Raw genomic sequence first — 24025 nt, 5'->3', positions numbered from 1 at the left:
CAAAGCATTCAATCACTACAAAAAACAAACTTTTTTTAAAAGAGATTTTTTATATTTTGTAAATAAAACACTCAAAACTAATGAAAATGACTAACTTTGAGAGCTACAAACTATAAAACCTATTTCAAGTCAAAGCCTACTAAAAGTCCTTTTTAAGGATGTTTTACTCAGCTAGATGCAAGTTAAGGACTAATTTATGCAGAATCACAAATCAGTCAGGAACAACCAATTTCGTTTTCTTTTTGAAAATGAAAATCCAAACTCTCAAACACAAGCTTTTCGAAGTTTTGAAATGAGAAAATACAAAGCGGATTCCTCAACAAGGGGAGATTTCATACATGTTCAGACTCATAAGAAAGCTGGTAGACACTAAGGTGATCTGAATTCCCTACAGCCTCTAAGCTCAAGGCCACTACACAACCAAAATGAAAAACAAACCCAACAAGCAAAACTCCTAGGAAACTCACCTAAAACCCTAACACTAACGAAATCAATCCAAGGAAAGTTTTTGACAGAGTACACGTAGGTCTGGGCAATGGCTAAAACCTATAAACAAATTCTAAACTGGTAAAAAAGAGAAAAAATTAAAATTTCTCAAAATTTTGACAGGGTACGGAGGCAGCCTGTTTACACAGGTGCGTTCACGCTCTGTGCACAAAGCAAAAGCGCGTACAGGTACGCACTGTGCTTAACTCAGAGGGTGCGTACTTCTCCCAAAATTATGAAAAATAAAAACTAACTCAAAATTAACTAAAAACACCCAATCCCACAATCATCAAGTCAAAAACAGAAACAAAAAATACAGTTTCTCAGGTCAAAGTATAAACAAGGAAAACAATCAAGTCCCCAACGGAGTCGCCATTTTGTCACACGGAATAAGTCGATCTTGCAGACAAGATAGACCTTCCTAGAATCTAAAGAAGACCTAGCGCCAAGCAAACCAACCAAACACTATCTCTCTCTAAATATGCTTTAATAAACAATAGCAAATAAGTGTTTTTAGGGCCTACCTTAGGTCCAACGCTAGCTTGTGGATGCCCTCGCTCCTTTGATCCAAATGAGCTCCTTTTTGCGGATCTGCAAACACAAACAAGGTAAACAAATTAAATAGCACCTGAAAAGCCAATTGCATAAAACATATTTAACATGAAAGTCAAGGAGTCCATGAAACAAATAACATAAGATACTTGTTGAGAAAAATGAGTTTGATTGTATTAATTCAAAAGAAGAAGAACCTTACAACCTTTGCCTTGACGCTGTACAAGCTCCTCCCAGGGTCCAGTAAGAAGTCTCCTCTACTTTGACAAGTTTCACTCACTCCCCAATGAAACCAAAAAGGTATGTGATCTCTCCTCTTTAGGCTTAACTAGGAAGTCTTGATTTCACCAGCATTTACCCTCAAAAATGTTCAGCTTCTAACCCCTCCAGCAACCAGCCCAATGCCTGTATATATAGTGCAATGGAGGGAGGTTACTAGGTCCTCCTTCAAAGGGATAAAGCCCTCCTTCAAAGGGATAGCTCCTCTCATCAAGGGATTAGCTCCTTCTCTTTTGGGATGCATGAACCACCTCAGAGCGAACAATCCACGTCAAAATTCCTTCTAGAAACCTCTAGAATTAACCCAAAGTGAGTTTTTTAAGATAAAACTTGCGCCTTTTGACTTTCACAGGGGTCCGCACCTACACCGACAGAGCGGGCAGGTCCGCAGTTTTTGTATACAGAAGGTGCAGGACCGCAGGTGACCATGAGAGAAAGTGCGGAACCAGAGTTACATTGATTTTTAATGTCTTTCTCTCATTTCCAAAGCTTGATTTGAAGAGTTGAGGTCTGAGACTTGCTTAGGAGGACAGTACAAAAAATGATAGACCCATACTGATTGCAAATAATCATGATGACGATATTTTTTTGTAACACATGATAATCAGGAAAATAAAGGGATTTCCTTAATAGGAAAATTAACAAAAAACCCAAGCAAGAGGAGGGGAAGAAAAAGACAAAAAGAACTACTGCTGGAGTGTGGCAAACTCATGATTGACTCAGGAAGGATGAAAGATCTTTCCAGTTACTCCTTCAAAACCCCACCTCAATGAAAATCACAACCTAGAACATTAGAGGACTATGGTGTAGAAGAAAACAAAGGAATCTAGGTAACAGGATCAGAGAGGAAGAACTTGACATAGTGTTCATACAGGAAACAAAATGCTCAGTGGAGAATATCAGAGAAAAACATAGCAAATGGTTAAATAGATATGACTACCTTGAGGTTAAGGCAAATAAATCTTTTGGTGGAATTCTCACTCTATGGGATCCACATAAATTTGGTGTGATTAATGCGGAGGTGTCCATACATCACCTTTCTTTGATTATCCAACCGGTGGGTGACAGGCAATGTTACATGATCACCAATGTCTATGGTCCTTAGCCAATGGAGGACAAACTTCGACTCCTCACAACACTGGAGGATATGAAGAAGAGATACCCAGCTCTACCTTGGATTCTAGGAGGTGATTTTAACATGACAAAATCACTCACGAAGAAGAAAGGAGGAACTAGAACACTTAGTAGAGATTTAGTGGCCTTCCAGAACTTCCTCACCAATATGAAACTGGTAGATATGGAAACCAGCAATGGAATATTCACTTGGAATAACAAAAGGGGAGCTCTACAAAGTAGCCTCAAAATTAGACAGATTTATTATCTCAAAGGAACTTCTTCTCATGGGAAGTAGCATGACTGTGCTCATCCTACCTTTTGGAGGTTCAGATCACTGGCCCATTCAATTGGAAGCTTCTCTATTTGGTAAAACGAGGAACAGCCCCTTCAGGTTTGAGAACGCTTGGCTCACTCATTAAAATTTCCTCACAAACATTGAAAATGGTGGAAGGAAGAGCTACACTTGCAAGGTACAAAGATGTTCCTTCTACACTACAGGCTCAAACACATTAAAAACAGAATCAAAGATTGGAATAAAAAGGAATTTCGCAATATCTTCAAAGCTAAAGGAGAAGTGGAAAAGAAACTAAAGGAAATAAACCAAATTCTTATCACAGAAGGATATACAGATGAAAGGAAAGAGATGACAGAGTCACTTCAGCATGAATGGGAAAATAGATGTCTACAAGAGGAAGTATTCTGGAGATAGAAATCCAGAGTACAATGGAATAAGGAAGGGGAGAGAAACACAAAATTCTTTCACAGATCCACCATAGCTCATAGAAACAGTAACAGAATTGTGAAACTCATAGATCAACATGGAATAGAAAGAAGCACTCATGAAGAGATGGAAGAGGTTCTAGTGCAACATTTTCAGAGAATTGTTGAGGAAACTATAGTAGATAGATATCATTTTACGAAAAGATTTACTCAGTACATTCCTAAATTGGTATCTAGAGAAGACAATCACAATCTCAGCAGACCAATAACAAAGAAGAGATTGAGGATGTCATTACAGAGATGCACAATGGGAAAGCACCAGGCCCGAATGGCTTCAATGTGGACTTTTTCAAAACATGTTGGAGGATAGTAAAACAGGATATTTTGGAGGTAGTGGAAGACTCTCGAAGATTTAAAATAGTCTTGAAGGTGCTCAATGAATCTTTCATAGCCTTAATCCCCAAACAAGAAAAGGCCACCTCTCTAGACAGATTTAGACCTATAGCATTATGCAATGTGGTGTACAAAATAATATCCAAAGTAATTGCCAACTGTCTCAAACCACTCCTCCCTACTCTAGTGTCAGAGGAGCAAATGGGCTATGTGGAGGGAAGACAAATTATTAATAACATAATTCAAGCACATGAAGTGGTTCATTCACTCACTTCCAATAAATAGGCAGGGATGATAATTCAGCTGGACATAGCAAAGGCCTATGATAAACTTAGTTGGTCATACATAAGAGCAGTTCTAAAAGCCTATGGCTTTGATTACAATTGGATTAAGTGGGTCATGGCGCTAGTTACCACTTCCAACTGTTCAATTCTTCTCAATGGTTCTCCCTCCAAAACCTTCAAGCCTACTAGAGGTCTCAGGCAAGGTGATCCTCTTTCTCCTTTCCTTTTCATTCTAATGATGGAAGGGTTAGAGAGAGCAATCAGTGCTACTAAGGAGGAAGGGAGAATTCAGGGTCTGAGACTCACTCAAGGTGGGGACACGGTGACACATTAGCAATTTGTGGATGATATTATGCTTCAAGGCACACCCACAGTCAAGGAAGCTAAAGCTTTTAAGTAGATTTTGAGTGATTTTGCTATGACAGCAGGCACAGAGGTAAGTATTACTAAATCAAATATTTTATTTTTCAATACGGATACTTCGATTCAAGGAAATCTTTCAAGAATTTTGGGCTTTCAAAGAGAGTCATTGCCCTCGAAGTACCTGGGAGTCCCCCTCACAACCAAACCGTTACACAAGGAAACCTGGGAGCCTGTTTTAAATAAGCTAAAAGATAAGATTAGCAAATGGACAAATAGAGCCATAAATCTTGCAGGTAGGCTGATTCTAACTAAGGATATCATTCAAACCATCCCTATCTATATGCTATCAACCATTCCAGCACCAATTGGTGTCATTACTAAAATAAGAAACATTCAGAGAGACTTTCTCTGGGGGAAAGGTGAAGAAAATAAGAAATGGGCCTTAGTGGCATGGGACAATGTATGCAAACCAAAATCCCATGGTGGCTTGGGTCTTCATGGCCTAGAAATTCTCAACAGAGTTCTAGGATCCAAAGTTTGGTGGAGATGGCTATAGGAAATACAAGCCCCCTAGGCAAAACTATGGAAGAAAAAGTATGCAAGGGATTGGCAGGAGAAGAATTTCATAAGAATGACAAGACAAGTAAAAGGTTCACCAATTTGGAATAGGGCATAGGAGAACAGGGCCCTAGTCCAAAAACATAGTTTCTGGGAGATCGGAAATGGTAATCTGGCCTAGTTCTGGGAGGATAATTAGCAGCAGGAGGACAATCTCCATAGTGAAGAACTAGCAGACATTCACACAAACACCATCAACAAAGGATTAAGGAGGGTAAGTGACTATTGGGATCAATCAAGGAACAATGGGAAATGGCGAATATGGAAACTTCCAGATTACAGTGAACTGGGCATGATGAATACTCAAGCTATAGCCCTTAACAGTCTTTTGGAAAAGAGGCAAATCTTATACTCAACCTTAGAAAATCAATTAAGATGGGGAAAGAACAAGGCAGATCTCTTCACCCTCAAGGAGGCCAAAAGAATAGACACAGGGCTCAACTTTTCAAACACTGATAAGACGTGGAAATATCTTTGGGATAATCCTCATTGGATGAAAGTCAAACTATTCAAGTGGCTAGTTCAACAGGGCAAGATTCTGACATGGGATAACCTAAGAAAAAGAGGCTTTGTTGGCCCCTCAAGATGTCACCTGTGTGGACAATAGGAAGAAACCACTAATCATCTCTTGAATAGATGCTCATTCACTACAACACTTTGGAACTGGGTTGGAGATGTCTTCGAGCAGACAGACAGACATGTAAATGACATCATTGCTACACTAAAAAACTGGCAGAATTTTTTTTTCAGATAATGAGATAATAAACTCCGCCTGGGCGTTGACCCCAGGGTTCTTAATCTGGAATGTTTGGAAGGAGTGCAACAACAGGATTTTCAAGGATAAGGCGAGCCTGGTGAGCAGCATCCTAAAGCTAATCCTTAAGCAACTCAAAGAGACTGTTCATATCCTGGGAGGTGTTGCTACCGAAAAACTCATAGAACAAAGAGAGGCCAGAATCGTGGAGAAGTTAGAGCTTAAGGTTCATCTCCCACGGTTTTCTATGCAAATCAACAAGAATACCTTAGCAAAATATGATTTTTGGCAACCCCCTTCACAAGGTTTTTTGAAATTTAACATAGATGGAGCCTCAAATGGAAACCCGGGGGAAGCAGGTTATGGAGGGGTCATGAGGGATGAGGAAGGAAACATATAGATCATCTTCCATAGTTATCTAGGAAAAGCTACCAACAATATGGCTTAGCTCATGGCAATGGAATTATGCTTGGAAATAGTGCTCAAGTACAACAGACATAATGTCATCATTGAGGCTGACTCAGAATTAGTCATTAATTTGGTGAAGAGGATAAATGTTGGCATAGCACCAGAGAAAATCTCAGGACACTAGCAGCTTCTGCAAGTCTACCATAGAATCCAATCACACCTAAGAGTGCTAAGAACTCTCAAGTTGGTGCATGTCCGCAGGGAAGCCAACAAAGTAGCGGACTGGCTTGCCAATGAGGGGGTTCGAAACAAGAATATCGACTTGTGATACTGATGGGAGGAGGTAACGGATAACAAGATGAAGGAGGAATGCTCATCTCGGGCCCTAATTGACAAATAGTAGTATCAGAACAAATCAAGAGATAGAATTTTACTTCATGTCAACAAAGAATAAGTTCACATCTAACAGTTTATCAAAGGATATGCATTGTCGGTTCTCTAAGGGTGCTTCTAGAAGTAGGAAAAAAGGTAGAAATCGAGACAGGAGATATCTGCCCAAAAGGAGAAGCGATGAGAGAATGTGCTACGGAGACGAAAGCACAGAGCGACAACTCCAATCCTAAGGCATTCTAGGTAGGAGGCCACCCTTCCGGATATGTCTTCCTTGTACAATGTGTTGAAGGTCAAAGGAAAATAAAACTAGGGTCAAAAACTGCTCGAGAAATACCACCTGCATCGGGTGCCCTCTGACTCGGGAGTGGTTTTCTCGAAGGACAGGTGATGCCATTTATTAAGCGATGCGTGGTGGTGGATGAAAAGTGATTACCGCCTTCATCGCTGGGTAATCCGCGAGCGGATGTGTGGTCCGATTTGGATTGTGGCCATCAGATTTGGAGGGGGAAGATCAACGGCCACCTTTTGGCATGCAAGTTGGTGGGCCCAAAAGGATAAAACTACTAATGGTTTACCACCTTCATCGGGCGCCATCCAAACCAAAGACAGTTTTTATGAAAAGCCAGTGATTCCACTCAGGAAGCAGCATGTGGCGAAGGACGGGAAAAGCAAACCGCCTTCGTCACGCAGTATTTTGAGGGATTTTAAGCTGCGTGACATGGACGCTAGCCATTGGATCAGTGGAAAAAGATCAACGGTCAGTGTTGATTGAGTAGCTTAAGGGGTTTTTCTGTGGGCTTCATTATTGCGCGGGTTGATTTTTGACAGCCGGATAGGAAGGAGACAGATCAACGGTGGGTTTTGGGGAGTGGACTTTGGATCCACTTGCCCGCTTTTGGTTCCAGGACAGTCTAGGCATTGTTTTTGTTTGACTATTGGAGGGTTTTTTTTGGGTACTTTTGATAATTTTCTTGCCCCTTTGTGGGAGTTTGCGCCTCTGTGCATCTGTTGTAACCTGTATAAATCATTTTTTACCTAAGTTAATAGAAGGACCATCTATTGCTTTAGCAAAAAAGAAAATTTTATCATATAGTTAACAATTTATTCTTAGTATTATACTTGTTATAGAGAATTCGCTCATATGCAAATTTTTTGAAGTTATTTGGAGATTAGTATGTTTATGTTTATGTGTCTTTGGTGAAAAAATTAGTATATAATTTAAAAGCATCAATTTTCAATTGATGTTGCATGTAGGAGGAATGAAGTAAAAAAGAGGAAAGGAAATGAAACACAAGTAATGAGAACAATAGTATAGTGAAAGTTTAATATTTATTAATAAATAAAATTGTAGAATATTATAGAATACAAACTACTTAGAATGGTAGTAGATTATCTTTGAAGAGAGGGAGAGAGATGGTGGCTACATTCATTCACTAAAAGATATTACAAGAAACCAAAATAGTGTCATTTAACATAAAGAAAGAACCATAGATGTCCAAATCCCTAACTATAAAAGATGAAGAGACAATTTTTTTGTAGATCTTCGGGTTATTAGATGTTACAACAACTTCATCGGTATGAAAGTTTTATATACAATCTCCATTTGAGGTGGAAAATAGCTCACTAGAAAGAAATATATGACCATATAAACTTTGCTTAGGGCTACGGACTGCCATGGAAACAATTAGCCCCATGAATGACAAAAGACCATTGATTAAAACACCAAAAGAACGTAGGAAAAATTCCAAGAAGATATAGAACCATTGAGTTAGTTGAAGATGTGGGAGCCCACCAATATCCACTTAAATTATTCCTCCCCCATTAGGAAGAAATAGTATCCATTTCCAAAGTTCCCTCAATAGTTGGGAAAATATCAAATGAATTTCTCTCTTTTTGAGCCACTTTCATTGGCAAAGAAGTAGCTCTTCCTAGAAAACATCACATGTTTCATTAGTTGGTATCCTTTGTCTTCATGTCCATGATCCATTATACTTTTTTTCAATACAGTTAAAATTCAATTACATTGGGGAAAATTTCTAGAACACCTCTTAGGTGCCCAATAGAGGTGGAAAATATAGTTAAGGTGTCTACACATTAAATTCTAGCTATAAGCCAAGGAGAGGGAGAATATTCAATTCAACTACATCTTCACCCACAATCTTTGTTATTTTTTATGGCCCATATTGAAGTAGATTGATATTCTTATGGGTGCTTATGAGAAACAATTTCTATAAATGTAAACAAACCTTATCAGAAACATGAAACTTTCAAAGAACACAATGATCGCCATATCATTTCTTGTACTTAACATTGGCCCTATATAAGACATCATGAATATGTTGTTACAGGCACTTTGATTCTATAAGTTTGGTTGCTCTATATACCTCAACATGATCATTGGATGAATTTTCTAGTGAATATGCAATTGAAAGAGTTACATCAATTGGAGTGTATAGTTAGAACCCCAAGCACACTTACGAAGGACTATGGCCAATTGATCTATGGAGGGATTTTTTATAACTATGTCAAACATATGGAAGCACTTAATCCCATCTAGGTTGATTACTAGAGTTGTACATGTGGATGATATGCACAATAATCCTCTTGGAAACTTCTACATATCCATTCATTTTGGGATGAAATATGGTTAATTTTGTCATCTTGATATCCATTACAGATCATGGATTTAACCTTAAAATATTGGGGAACTTATTATTGCTAATAGAAATAACAGTCTGAGGTAACAAAAAATGACCCAAAAGACACTAAAATAAGTGTTTAGTAATGGATTTAATTATGATACTCTTCTTTCATGGTGCCAAAATGGGAATCTTACAAAATAAATTAACAATAACAAACACATAATTATAACTATGCTTGGAGCAGGGAAAAATTGTTGCAAGAGCATCAAACCTAGGCATACCATCTTATTTGAAGCCCAAATGGGTCTTGTATATTATAAGGATAATTTATTTTTTCACCACTTTTAGTATGTATAAATTAGGAATCTGTAAGATTTTGATGTTGAGACACTCATCTTGAGTATAGAAAAAATATGGATCATTGGCCTATTAGGGTATTTGGATGAGTTGGTGTTTTGGCCAGTTGGGAATTTGTAAATAATGGCAAGTGTATAACTTAGTTCTGATTTAGTTTTAGGTTTTTGGTACATATGTCCCATGTGATTTTTAATTAAGATATTTTCCCAGCCTATGGGAATCATAAAAAAATTATTGTAGAATTAGAGTTAGAGCAAGATCTCATGGATTAGAGGGTGTGTCACATCCCCTATAACTACTTAAAAAATAATTTTTTTTGTTTGTTGTTATACTTAACTATGTAACCTGTAAGGGTGAACCATGCATTTATTCCTAATTTATTCACTTCCCCATAGCCATATTACAAAATATGCAACCTTTGTTAACATTACCTTAGGTATTGGTAGGGGTTTGATAGCCCTTATCTATTTTTTTGTGTTGGGTGCCTCACCATTGATTTTGTACCTAGGACGAATGCCTCTTAATTTCAGGTCTAATGTTATGGTGCACATGGATAATTTATTCAATTTCATGCGTATGGGATGGGTTTGTACGATCGTTTTAATTCAAGATACCATGCCTCTCTTTGATTGGCATTTGGTGGGATTAGGGTAAAAGGAGTTCTACTCTCTGCTCACCACCTCAACCATTTCACGTGGTCAGTCACCTGGGCTTGGGTTTCTGTGTGATGGTGGGGATCTGTCTTGGTTGACATAGAAGGTGGAGGAATTTTCTGGAACCCTAATCTACCTTTACCCTTACCTGACTCTCTTCCTATTCACTATGACCACCACTCCTTGTGGAGAAACCCTTCTGCAGTCTGTTCCTCGAGCCCTAGCAAAGGCTTATCATTTCCTTCTTTCAGCACAATATCCCACTCTACTCATGCTCATGCTCTTCTCATTGTTGAGTCTATGTTGTTTCCTATTTTTATTGTTGTGGGATATATCGCATTTCTCAGCCTTACTTCTAGTGCCAAAAGGTCTTTCACTAATTAAGTTCTGCACTGCCCATGCGGTTCTAGTTATCAAACTCTCCAGACTCTCCTTACAACTCCTTGCTGAGGCCAAAATTTCATCAAGTTTGTTGGAACAGTTATCTGGGTTTTATTTTCATTTCTGTATTCCAGTCTTTTCAGTTGATAGCTTATTAAATTTAATGGATTTCTGGAATAATTTATTTGGGGGTTTCTTTTTTTTTTCAGAGTATCCTCCTTCTCCATGGTGAGAACTTGCTAAATATTAGACGTTACAATCCATCCCCAAATATCTATCACCTCAGCGGTGCCAATGGCTCAAGCATTCACTCCAAGGCCCCTTCAGGAAAAAGAATGCCATTTTCCTTCCTTTGTGCTCCAGTTGTTAAACCCAAAAGGGTTTCTTGTTGCCACTATGAATTCGTTATTGACCCAATTCTGTTTTTATTTTTGGGTATTCGAATTGGGTGCATTGTCGACCCCAGCACTCTTTCCCTCATCCCACAAGTAACTACACATGCCATGATCAACACCTTAAACACAATTTTTGGTGTACATTATTTTACCGTTTTAGGAAGGGTCCCCATTTCATTATTGTTTTTAGGTTTTGACACAATCTTTAGCACCGATTATGATTCAAGACTTCCTAACTTCTATGATGTTGATTATGTCATAAATAGGTACTACAATATACCTTCAACCTATTTCTTGTGTGGCTTACTCCATACCTAGCATGCTCTATCATTCATGGGTTATCTCCTCAATATTCCTTGCCAGGTCAGTTGCCCTTACCTTTTACTAGGCTCTGGATGATGGAAACACTATGCCTATGAACTCTGGGTTTGACACTAAAGTTTATTCTTGATAGTACTATGAATGGCGTCATCCTCTGCTATTCAATCGAATTTCCCTACACTATATTTGTTACATTTTTTGTCCAAAGATGGCTTGATGCCAGTGATTATGATGCAAGCTCTCAAAGAGAGTTATTTGAGAACTATATAGAGCTATGCTCTCATTATTTTCGAGTTCCAGGGAAAATGTCTCATTACATATCTAATTTACATTATACCTAAGCTTTATCGGTAATAAAATTTCCAAATACCATTCTCTAGGCATGAAGATTTGTAGGGATGCAATTACTTCCTCTTTCCTTAACATTTTCTACTAATTTAGGTAGGCTCTAATGCGCCTATGTACCAGCTGAGAACCCTAGTTGGTTAATTCTACAAATATAGGATTTTTTCCTTCATTTTATTTCACTATCTATGCATGTTAACTCTAAATCTTAACCTATTCAATTCGAGGCTTTCCACATCTTTCGTTTTTATTCATAATTTTATTTCTAGGAACATAATGAATTAAATTCTTAATACTATTGTAACGGTCTGCGTATTGCGAATGATAACCATAAACAATGATTTCTAATGCATTTATTTTCTCTTTCTTACATAGCTATCGTTACTTGTAATATTTTGGTGCGCATGTCTCTGTTCTGATTTTTTTTTATCATAATTATAAAATGCTCTAAAAATGGCTAGTCTTCTTCCTGGCATTATTTACTACAAAATTTGGTTACAAGTTGTTATATTATAAATGATTTATAGCTCTACCAATGATACATGAAATAACATTACTACGTATCATTCCATTTTCGTGAATTAATTATATGAAATTTAATAATTCATGCTTCAAGTTTAATCATTTTGATCCCTGATTCTGATGCTTTTAGTATTATCTTGCGGCAACTAGTAATACCAAAAAATGCATGCACTGCTTTCCAACCTAAATAAAATATTAGTTTACTATCTACAATTGTTAGTTGCTAATTACTCCTATCCACTATAATATTCATCATATTTTTCCTCCTCTATAACAAAATAAACAGGACAAGGCAACTTGAATTGAATCTCCCATAATGCACATCATTTATAACATAAATAAATGATTAGAAAACAAATAAACGCTTAATTAAATTCCTTTATTCACCGTCATTCCAATCATCATTTTATATTTCATAAATTCTATCCTGCATGCCATTCCACCATTCGATTTGAAATACGAAAGTACAAAAATGTATGCTAACCATAAATGTTATACTAGTAATCATAATCTAACCAAGATGTTACCAATGGAATCCACTTGGAAACATACATTTTTTTCTATCTCGCATGCCATTCCACCATTCGATTTGAAATACAAAAGTACAAAAATATATGCTAACCATAAATGTTATACTAGTAATCATAATCTAACCAAGATGTTACCAATGGAATCCACTTGGAAACATACATTTTTTTCCTCCCAACGATAGAATTGTATCTTCCCAGTTCACCCCCGAGAAGAGTTTTCCTATCCAAGACATCAACAACTTGTTGATTCTTGAAATAAGAATTTTTATGCCTTCTTTCCATGTGAGATTTGTCTTAAAGCGGCATCCTGCTTTATGGGGTTTTTCCCTATTTTCCAAAAGCTCATTTTTTGCTTTTACCAACACTTTATGCCAATCTCAACTTAGTTTTTATCTCAAGCTAATTCCTTAATAGATATTTCTATCCCGTCCATTATTTTAACGAAAATTATTCTAGATTTTGATTATGGAAAGATTATGATAATAAACTCTTATCTACCAGTGTTCAATTTCCAAGAAATTCCAATTTATTTCTAAAACATTTATATACAAAATGACATCATCATTCTATATGCATTTTCAGACATCATTGTTATTATTTTTAGCACACAATAAAAAAATACTACTGTTTTTCAACACGGGGAGATGTTACAGTCTCCATCCTTTTTATTTACACCGTCCTCGGTGTTTAAGTTTCAGTTTCTCAAAGCTGGAAAAAAATGTTGGGCACTTCTCTTGCATTTCACTTTCTAGTTCCCATGTGGCCTCCTCAGGAGTAAAATTCCTCCATTGCACCTTAACCTTAGTGACGACTCGATTCCAGAGCCACTTCTCTCTCTTGTATAGAACGCATAGTGGTTCTGGGAGGAAATCACCTTCGAGTTTCACCTCTATCATTTTCCAATAAATTATATAAGTACTATCATGTACATATTTTTTTAATAAGGATACATGAAAGACATAATGAACTTTTATGTCACTAGGCAAAGCTAATTGATAAGAAAAAGGTCTAACTCAATCCAAAACTTCAAATGGTCCAGAAAACCATGGAGACAGTTTTGGACATGTCCTTGTGTGCAGAGTGCTCTTCCGAGGTTTTAGTCTCATTTAAACATGATCCCCGATCTTAAATTCCTTACGTGTTTTTTCTATCTGCGTAACTCTTTTGGTAGTCTTGTGCTGCTTTAAAATTCTATTGAATTATGTGCAGTGCTTGTTCCATTCCTACAATAAGTTTGGCCCCAAAATCAATTTATCCTCTGGTTGACTCTAGCTGAGGGGTGTATGGCATTTCCTACCAAACAGAGCCTCGAAGGGGACCATTTTGATGGAGATTTGGTAGGTAATATTCTATGCAAATTTAGCTGGATGTAAAAATTCCTCCCACTGGGTAGGCTTATGCATCACATACACTCTGAGAATATCCTCTAGAATCTAATTGACTCTTTTGGATTATCCATCCATTTGAGGATGGTAGGCTATGCTGAAATTTAAACTAGTACTATTGCTTCTGAATAGAGCTCTCCAAAAGGCATAGGTGAACTTGGGATCTCGATCTGATACTATCATCTTAGGGACACCATGCAATTGGAAGATTTCCTTCATAAACATATTAATAATTTGAGTGGTGCCTAAGGTAGATTGCATAGGTACGAAATGGCGGCTTTGCTAAGCGTTTCTATTACCACCATGATGGAGTCATTCTATCTTTTTATCTGTGGTAACCTTGTGATAGAATATAGTGACAATATCTCCCATTTCCTTTTAGGACAGGTAGTGGATTCAGCGACCCTACAGGGTTCTAATGTCCTACTTTAACCTATTGGCATTCTATACACTTCGCTGAGTACTCGACCACCTATTTTTTCATTCTCGACCAAAAGAGGCTTTTCCTCAACACTGTGACCATATTTTGGTATCTCAAATGTCCTACAAATGACTTTTTATGATGCTTGTCAGGGATTACTTCTTTCAATTCTAGAATGTTGGGTATAGACAATTTTCCCTTGTAAGTCAATAATTTTTCCTAATTTTTTACATATCGTGGTATATGAGCTTGACACAAATTGTGTTGCATTTCTAAATATCTGGTATCCTTATGCACAGAGTTTTTAATTTGTTCTGAAAAGTCTGTTTTAATACTACTAATAATTATCACTGTTAGAGTGTTATTGTATCTTCTTAGAGTGTGAGCTACCTTACTTTCCTTCCCTTTCATATGCTTAATATCAAATTCAAATTTTGTAAGGAATGCTATCCATCGATCTTGTATGCCGTTAATATCTGGATGACTGAATAGATACTTTAATCTAAAATAATTTGTTAACAATGTGAATTTCTTGCCCAACAAATAATGCCTCCACATTTTTAGGGCATTTATAACAATTGCTAATTCTAGATCGTACACAACATAATTTTTCTCATGTCCTTTCAACTTCCTTGACTCATATGCTATTACAGAATTATCTTGTAGCAATATTCCTCCCAACCACTCCATACATGCATCTGTACACATGGTAAAATCCTTGTTTAAATCTTCCAGTTTCAAGATAGGACTTGTGGTCAGTAAATACTTTAATTTATCAGAACTTGACTGACAGTCAGTTGGAAATTCAAATCTTACCCCATTTTTCTGTAGAGATGTGATGGGATGGGCTATTTTTGAAAAGTATTTAATAAACCAGAAATAATACCCTAGAATTCCCATAAATGATTGGAAAAAAACTACATCCTTGGGTATTGACCAACTAACCATGGCGTTTACCTTTTTAGGATCCACTGCTAATCCCTCTTTTGAGACGATATTCCCAAGATACTGGATTCTAGTTTTATAACATTCACACTTACTAAATTTTGCATATAATTTAATTTCTCTTAAGGTTTGCAGCACCAACCTAAGTGTTCCTTATGTTCCTCCTCATTCCTGGAATAGACCAAAATATCCTCAATAAATACCAATGCAAATTTATCCAAATATTTGTTGAGTACACTCTTCATTAGACACATGAAAGTTGTAGGAGCATTAGTCATGCCAAATGGTAACACTACAAAATCATAGTGTCCATATCAAGTACTAAATGTTGTCTTATAAATATCTTCGTTCTTAATCCTGAACTAATGGTATCCCCTTTTTAAATCAATTATTTAGAAAATGGTGTCTGCTCTTACTTGATCAAATAGATCATCAATACTGGGCGAGGGGTATTTATTTTTGATAGTCATCTTGTTTAACTAACGATAATCAATACACATCCTAAACTTACCATCATTTTTCTTAACAAAGAGTACCGCTGCTCCCTAGGGTGACACACTAGGCCTGATATACCCTTTATCTAGCAACTCATGTAGCTGCATGTTAAGCTCCACCAATTCTAGTGAGATCATTTGGTAAGGTACCCTGGAGACTAGGTCTATACCCGGTACCAAATATATGGAGAATTCTATATCTAGATGGGGTGGTAAACTTAGAATCTCTTTAGGAAAGACATCCAAAAATTCAGTAATGACTGGAACATCATTTATTACCAGCTCCTCACTTTGTTATCCAGTTTCTTGTACCTGAACCATAAATATTTGACACCCTTTCCGGGTAGTCTTCTTCATTTGTAGCATAGTAATTTGCCTAACTAAGATTGATGTTGGTACACCTTGAATAGTATGAGTTTCCCCATACGGGTTTATAGAGGTTACAATTTTGGCGAGGCAGTTTATGAGTGTTACCTGCTGCTCTAGCCAATCCATTCCAATTAGAATATCATAAGACCCAAGATGAATTACATTTAGATCTACCGTGGTCATGTACCCATTTAATTTTAATGGACATCGCTTCACCTAACTAGTGACTCTTCTCTTGGTACTAGTGGCCAATTGTACCAGCCAAGTTATTTTATAATTTTATGTTTTTAATTTATAACTTTCTACCATTTGTTGTCCCACATAGCTTAAACTAGCTCCTAGGTCAATTAAAATAGATACATGTTGGTTATCAGGAATACCTTCCATCTCAATCACGACATACAGATTTTCTACTTGTTTATCCTCGAGTGTTGTGCTTATCCTTGGAATTCTCCTAGCCATGTCATTTACTATAGAGCTTTCATTAATGGCTTGTATATTTTGCACTGACTTGGAATTATGTGGCCAGTCTCTCAGTGAATGAGGCTAACCACATCCCCAACATTTCAAAGTTCATTTCTCCATGTCTCCATGTCCTTTATAAGCATTTAGATTAATGACTTTTGACCCTACCTGGGAAATTTCTTGTTGATTTACAGTCACCTTCCTTTAGTGTTGACCTTCGTTCTCTCCTTGTTTGACCAAAGTCTTAGATCCTTCTCCTTTGTTTTTAAATTTTTGGTAGCATAACCTTGCCTTTCTCACCACCTCATCCATATTTTTTGGGTTATCAAATTTGATCCACTCCTTATACACTATAGGCAAGCAGTTTCTGAACCATTGCACTTTAGCTTTTTCCTCCTTGACATATGGAACGTATCTCAATAAGTTAGTAAATTTGGATACAAAATCCTCTATAGTGAGTTGTCCTAACTGTTACACAAAAATATTGTCACCATGATTATTTGCAGTCAATATGGGTCTATCATCACTTGCACTATGCTCCTAAGCAAGTCTCAGACCTCAGCTCTTCAAGTCAAGCTTTGAAAATGAGAGAAAGACATTGAAAATCAACAAAGCTCTGGTTCCACACTTTCTCTCACTGTTACCTGCAGTCCTGCACCTTCTGTTACAAAAACTGCGGACCTGCCCGCTCTGTCCCTAAAGGTGTGGGTGTGGACCCCTGTGAAAGTCAAAAAGGCGCAAGTTTATTCTAAAAAACTCACTTTGGGTTAATTCTAGATGATTCTAGAAGGAATTTTGACATGGATTGGCCGCTCTTAGGTGGTTCATGCATCCCAAAAGAGAAGGAGCTAATCCCTTGATGAGAGGAGATATCCCTTTGAAGGAGGGATTTATCCCTTTGAAGGAGGACCTAGTAACTTCCCTCCATTGCACTATAAATTTAGGCATTGGGCTGGTTGCTAGAGAGGTTAGAAGCTGAACATTTTTTAGGGTAAATGCTGGTGAAATTAAGACTTCCTAGTTGAGCTTAAGAGGAGAGATCACATACCTTTTTGGCTTCATTGGGAAGAGAGTGAAACTTGTCAAAGTAGAGGAGAATTCTTGCTGGACCCTGGGAGGAGCTTGTACAGCGTCAAGGCACAGGTTGTAAAGTTCTTCTTTGATTTGAATTAATACAATCAAACTCATTTTTCTCAACAAATTGTCTCATGTCATTTGTTTCATGAATTCCTTGACTTTCATGTTAAATATGTTTTATGATATTGGATTTTCAGGTGCTATTTAATTTGTTTGCTTGTTTGTGTTTGCAGATTCACGACAAGGGAGCTCATTTGGATCGAAAGAGCGAGGCTTCCACAAACTTGCGTTGGACCCAAGGTAGGCCTAAAACACTTGTTTGCCTTTGTTTATAAAAGCATATTTAGAGAAAGATAGTGTGTGATTGGTTTGCTTCTCATTAGGTCTTCTTTAGATTCTAGGAAGGTCTATCTTGTTTGCTAGATCGACTCATTCCGTGTGACAAAATGGCAACTCCACTAGGGACTTGATATTTTTCCTTGTTTTTACTTTGACCTCAGAAACTGTGTTTTTATTTCATGTTTTTGGCTTGTTGTGTGTGGAATTGGGTAGAAATTGTAGATCCAGGGTTATTTTTCATTTTTCATAGCTTTGGGAGAGGACCGCACCCTAGCCTTTTGACACAGTGCATACTTATCCGCACTTTTGCTTTTAGCACAGAGCGATACCGCACCTGTGTTAACTGTGGGCCTGCAGACCCTGTCAAAATTTTGAAAAACCTAAGATTTCCTCTGTTAGTCAGCTTAGTTTTTGTTTAGAAGTTATTATCCACTGCCCAAACCTACATATAACCTATCAGAAGATTTCCTTAGGTTGATTTCATTGTTGTTAGGGTTTTAGGTGAAATTCCTAGGAGTTTTGCTTGTTGGGCCTGTTTTTCATTTTGGTCTTGTAGTAGCTCTGAGCTTAGAAGCTGTAGGGACCTTAGATCACCTTGGTTTCTACCAGCCTTCTTATGAGTCTGACCATTTATGAAATCTACCCTTGGTGAGGAATCCACTTTGTGTTTTCTCTTTACAAAACTTCGAAAAGATTGTGTTTAAAAGTTTGGATTTTCATTTTTAAAAAGAAAACAAAATTGGTTGTTTTTGACTGATTTGTGATTCTGCATAAATTGGTCCTTAGTTTACATCTAGCTATGTAAAACATCCTTTAAAAAGACATCTTGTAGGTTTTGACTTCAAATAGGTTTTTATAATTTATAGATCTCAAAGTTAGTCATTTCCATAGTTTTGAGTGTTTTATAAAAAATAAAAAAAATCTCTTTTGGAAAAAGTTTGTTTTTGTAGTGGTTGAGTGCTTTGAAACGAAAAGGGAAATTTTTGTGAAAATAACTAGTTGTCTCGTTTTGAGTGCATTGGGAAGGACAAAAGATCTTCTTTTAATTTGTTTGTTAAGAAAGATTTGTGTTTACAAAGTATTTGCATTCTCATACTCTTTCTTAGCTAGAAGTTCATCGCAGGGAAAAGATTGTTTAAATCATCTTAGGTGCATTTTTAGTGATTTTGAGTCGAGTCTTCATACCACGAGTTTCATCTCTGCACCTTTTGACTTAAACAAAAACCAATAAAAATAACACTTAGAGTAAAATTCATCTAGTAACATTTTTATTTCTAGGGCTCTGATACACCAACTTAGCTTAGGCTAGTGTCTTGGAGTAGGAGAGTAATTAACTCTCCAAGACAGTAAAAACAAACAAGTAGCTGTATCCTGTGGTAGGGAAGAAATCCAATTGTTGCATTTATGCTCTGGGAAAGCTCCTCTTAAAGGAGAAGCACGAGATCATGTCCGAACCAATGTGGGAATCAATCCTTCCTCATTGGGAACGACGCCAGATATTCACGTATTAAAAACGGTAAACCTCGGATTAACCATTGACTTGTTGGTAAACCTTGGGTTATGTCAAGGAGCCTTCAAGGGGATTGATCTTGCTACTCTGCCCTTGCGTGCGTATCGGATCATAGACTATTCCCCCAGGTATATTTGTTTCAATTGGTAACCTTAGTGGCCATATTCTTTAGGATTCTTCCTAAGGTGACAGTGGTGGGAAGATCCCACTGTACTTGGAGCAGACGTTGGCTAGACTCACTTGGATTTTCTGGGGGGGTCTCTTCACTCGAGACGGTTAAGTGGAGGAACTTGTGCCAGTCTATTCATTAAGCAGGTTGCCAGGGTAACTGTTCCAACCACCATTTCTGTATTGAACTCTGCGACGTTGGACTTCATCACCAACTAGTGTTTTCAATACGGAAAGTTACTGTTTGTGTGTGTTTGATCTCCTAGATTCTTTAGGTGTGTGATTCAAATTTGTTTGGTTCTTTAGAGGCTTTAGGTGGTTTTCATTGAGATTTTACTTTGTTTGCGCGTGAAGTAGTTAAAAGTTTTTAACCGTGGCTGAATTACTGAGGAAGTCCCGTAGACTTCGGGGCCAACCTCTTGAGTTTTCACCAAGCCAACCTGAAGGGTTGAAAGTCCTCGTAACTCCTAGAGATAGTAGAGTTGGGTCACCTGAAGAAGGAGAGTCTTCTTTGGTGGTACATCCTGATTTTCAAGCTTTAGTAGCAGATTATAATCCACAATCAGTGTCTGTTTCCGAAGTTACTGGTAGCTTTTCATCTACTAGTGATATAGGTGAGGAACCTGAAATACCCTAACCTGAAAGTGAATTTGCTGCTACTCCGACATCGGGGTTTGCTTTTCCAACTTCTAGTGGTCCTGGTTCACCTAGGGTAGAAAGAGTAATCACCCAAGATCTTCCTTCTGGACATATAGCTATCGAAGAACTTGCTACTCCAGAAGAAGAAGTAGGCATCCCTATCCCTGAAAATCAACCTGTTATTGAGCTAAGGGAGCATGAATCAATTTTTTACAGTCCACCTAGGAGCAGTGCTTGGTATCTTTCTTTGACTAATTTCTTAGAAAACCCAGGGTTAAGTTCTTCACCACCTCGTGTTTCTTATCACCCAACACCTAGAGGTTATTATCCTCTGTTAAATATGTGAAGACAATCGTCCATGTTTACTCAATCGCCCGAATCCTTTTTGTACGGCGGTCCTTCTATTCCCTCTGGGTATCAGTCACTTTCTGGTACTTTTTCGGGATCATCTCCTCAACCCATTGAACAAGGGTTATTAACTGGAAGCAATGGTACTAAGCCGTTGAGCGTAGAAGATATTCTCATGATGTCAGGTTCTATTCCCAATCCTCAACCTCAAGGTGGCCAGTTACCGCCTGTGGGGCAGCCTCAATTATCGCCTGGGGGGCAACCTCAAGGTACCCAATTTGCATCAGGGGGGCAACCTCAAGGACAGTACATACCTACGGGACAGTACGTTCCTCAAGGTAAACCCCAGACTCAATATGTACCTCAAGGTCAACTCCAGTATCAATTTATACCTCAAGGTCAACCCCAATATCAGTACGTGCCTCAAGGGTATCAACCCCAAGGTCAGTACTTGAACCAAGGTTTCCAACCACCCTCCTGTCAATCATATGTTCAAGGAACGGGAAATGTACCTTTGAATTATCAACCCTACCCTCAACCCAGTTATGGTCCTCAATATTCTCAACCTGTTATGGGTCCGTACCCCGAAATGAATGTAGTGTGGGATCCCTCACAAACTCAACAGGTGTTGCAGCCAAATGTACAGTTGTCATCTCAAACTGGACAACCCTTAGTTTCTAGTACACCCCAGCAACCTGTCTAGTCTAATATTCAAACTTCTGTACCTTCGGTAGTTTCTCACCCTGGGCCTAGTACACCTCGTACTCCGCCTCAAATGACTGCTGCAACTACCGCAACATCTGTTCAATCTACCCCACCTACTTCCAGAGTATCGACAACTCCGGTTTCTACTGTTCCTGTATCTATTCCTCAGACATCTTTACCTTCGTCTGGATCTACGATTCAAACTTCGGTTCAGATGCCTGTAGGACAACCTGGTTCAAGTACGGTTGTCACAAGTCAACCACAATTTACTTATCAACCGTACCAGGGACAGTACCAATTCAGTCCTGCTGTGCAGCAGCCAGTCTATCAGTATCAACCATACCCTGGGTACACATATCAACAACCTCAACAACCCCAGTACGGTCCGGTTAATCCTGGTTTTCCGGGAGGATACAATATCCCAAATGCAATTCCTATTCCTAGTTATCCTGGATATCCTCCTCCTGGGGCTGGTCTCATGACCCAGAGTTTTAGGGACCCTAATCGTCAGTTACCGTTTATCGCAACTTTGGACTTGCCTGACTTGTCGCGCCTAACGAACGATCCCATTAATTATCTTCCGTTTTGGCCGCCAATGCCGAATAAGTTGCCTAGTGATATTCCTAAGTTCGAAGGCAAATCAGGAGAGGACCCGTCTAACCATGTGATGACTTATCACCTCTCGTGTGCGTCTAACTCCATTTCAGATGATTCAATCCATCTAAGACTTTTCCAGCGCACTCTAATTGGTCTCGCGGCCAAGTGGTACATTGAGTTACCGCGAGGCACTTTTTATAATTTTAGTCAATTAGCTACCTCGTTTTTAACTCATTTTTAGTTGCCGGTCAGATATGACAATGGCACGGAATTGTTAACTTCGTTAAAGCAATCGACGCCCACTTACATTTCAGATCATATTCATGAATCGAGACGTCGACGGCGTTTAGTGAAGGTTTTTATTCCGGATCAGATCTTGGCTGAATGGTTTGTAAAGTCTTTGTTGGCAAAGATCACTGAAGATGTAGCTAAAGCCGGAGTTGTTACTGAGGAGCAAGTAATTGCTCAAGCACAGTACCTTGACTTGGTCTACACTTAGTCAGGTACGTTACATGAGAAAATCCCCGATCTTCCCAAGCAAAATCAAATCGCTGCAGCTCCTTCAGGATCTCATGCCGCCAATGGTATGATTGGTACGGTTAACACTAAAAGTAAGAAGAAGTCTTCCAAGAATTCTTCTCCTATCATAACCTTTCCTGATTCCCCGACAGGAGATTCTTCCATGGAAATTTCTGGCGATATTCACGTTGTAGAGTCATCTACAGCCAAATCAAAATCCGGTGGGAAGAAGAAAGGGAAGAAGTAGAATAAAACGGACAAAAATTCAAAGGAGAAACCTGAAAAATCAGAATCCAATGATGAAAAACGCAAACCTCGTTATCCTTGTCTCATTTGTGACGATGAACATTTTACAAGAGACTGCCCTCATCATGGCAGAGGTTGCGAAGATTGTCAAAGGTTCCCAAACACCTGCTGTTTTGAAGGATCCTTTTCCAGCTCAAGAAAGTAAGATGATAGGTTCTTCCTCGAGTGCCAATGAAGAACCCATACTGATGATGTCTCATGTTAGGATTGCGACTCGATTGCATGATTATGGTAGTAAAAGTCCTGTTGATGGTAAAGAAGCAAAATATTTTCAGTCTAATCCATCAACCTCAGCTCTCGGTTCCGATCCACTACAGATCAAGAAACCTAATCTAGACTTGGTAATCAAACCGCCCGGCAAGGGTATACTTCGAAAGTCAGCTTTCAATCCACATGCGAGAGCGGCTCAGAACTATAACATTGTTGAGGATTTAGCTGCTTCACCCTCAGCAATGTCGGCTTTGGAAGTGCTGCAATCATGTCCAGCACAGCGTAAATTACTTTTGTCGGCTATAGGAGCTGTTGACGTTCAGGACTCAAACCTAATAATTTTCGATCTAGAAAATAGTACACTGCACTTACCTCATCAAATGGCTTTCCAGATTCCAGTGATAGTCAAAAACAGGCCTATTCATCGGACTGTGATTGATTAGGGAGCCTCAACGTGTATTATGTCGATACAGTGTTGGAGATCGCTTGGTTCTCCTTCACTAAATCAATCCCCGACGATTCTTAAGGCCTTTGATGGCCGTGGGTTTCATCCTTTTGGCATTCTATAGGATTTTCCTATAGGGGTTGAAGGAAAAACCATTAATCTAGATGTGGAGGTGGTTGATGCCCCTCTAGATTACAACCTTCTCTTGGGTCAAAGTTGGTCTTACGCTATGACAGCTGCCGTTTCATTGGTCTTTCGGGTTATAAAGTTTCCTCATAATGGAAAGATCGTAACAATAGACCAGCTGGCTTACTTTTCATCCGACCCAGCCTCTTCTGAAAGTATTCAGCATGTCGGTAAAACGACTATCCCATATAAGGATGTTGGAGTAGGATTAGTTAAAGATTCTGGTTTACTGGGAACTTTTCCTTTTCCTCCGATCAACGCATCGTCTTCATTTGCAACCATTCATATGATTACGTCAGACACCATTGTTTATGATGATCCTTGGATCGTTCCTTCTGAATCTGAGATAGACTCATTTGGTGATGTCATGCCTTTGAGTCCATAT

This window comes from Pinus tabuliformis, chromosome J (genome assembly GCF_031772625.1).
Source record: "Pinus tabuliformis cultivar Carrire ecotype Pingquan chromosome J, CPIR1, whole genome shotgun sequence".
In the NCBI taxonomy this organism is placed as follows: Eukaryota; Viridiplantae; Streptophyta; class Pinopsida; order Pinales; family Pinaceae; genus Pinus; species Pinus tabuliformis.
The sequence above is the reverse complement of the archived record's forward strand: the minus strand, read 5'-3'. Positions refer to the sequence as shown.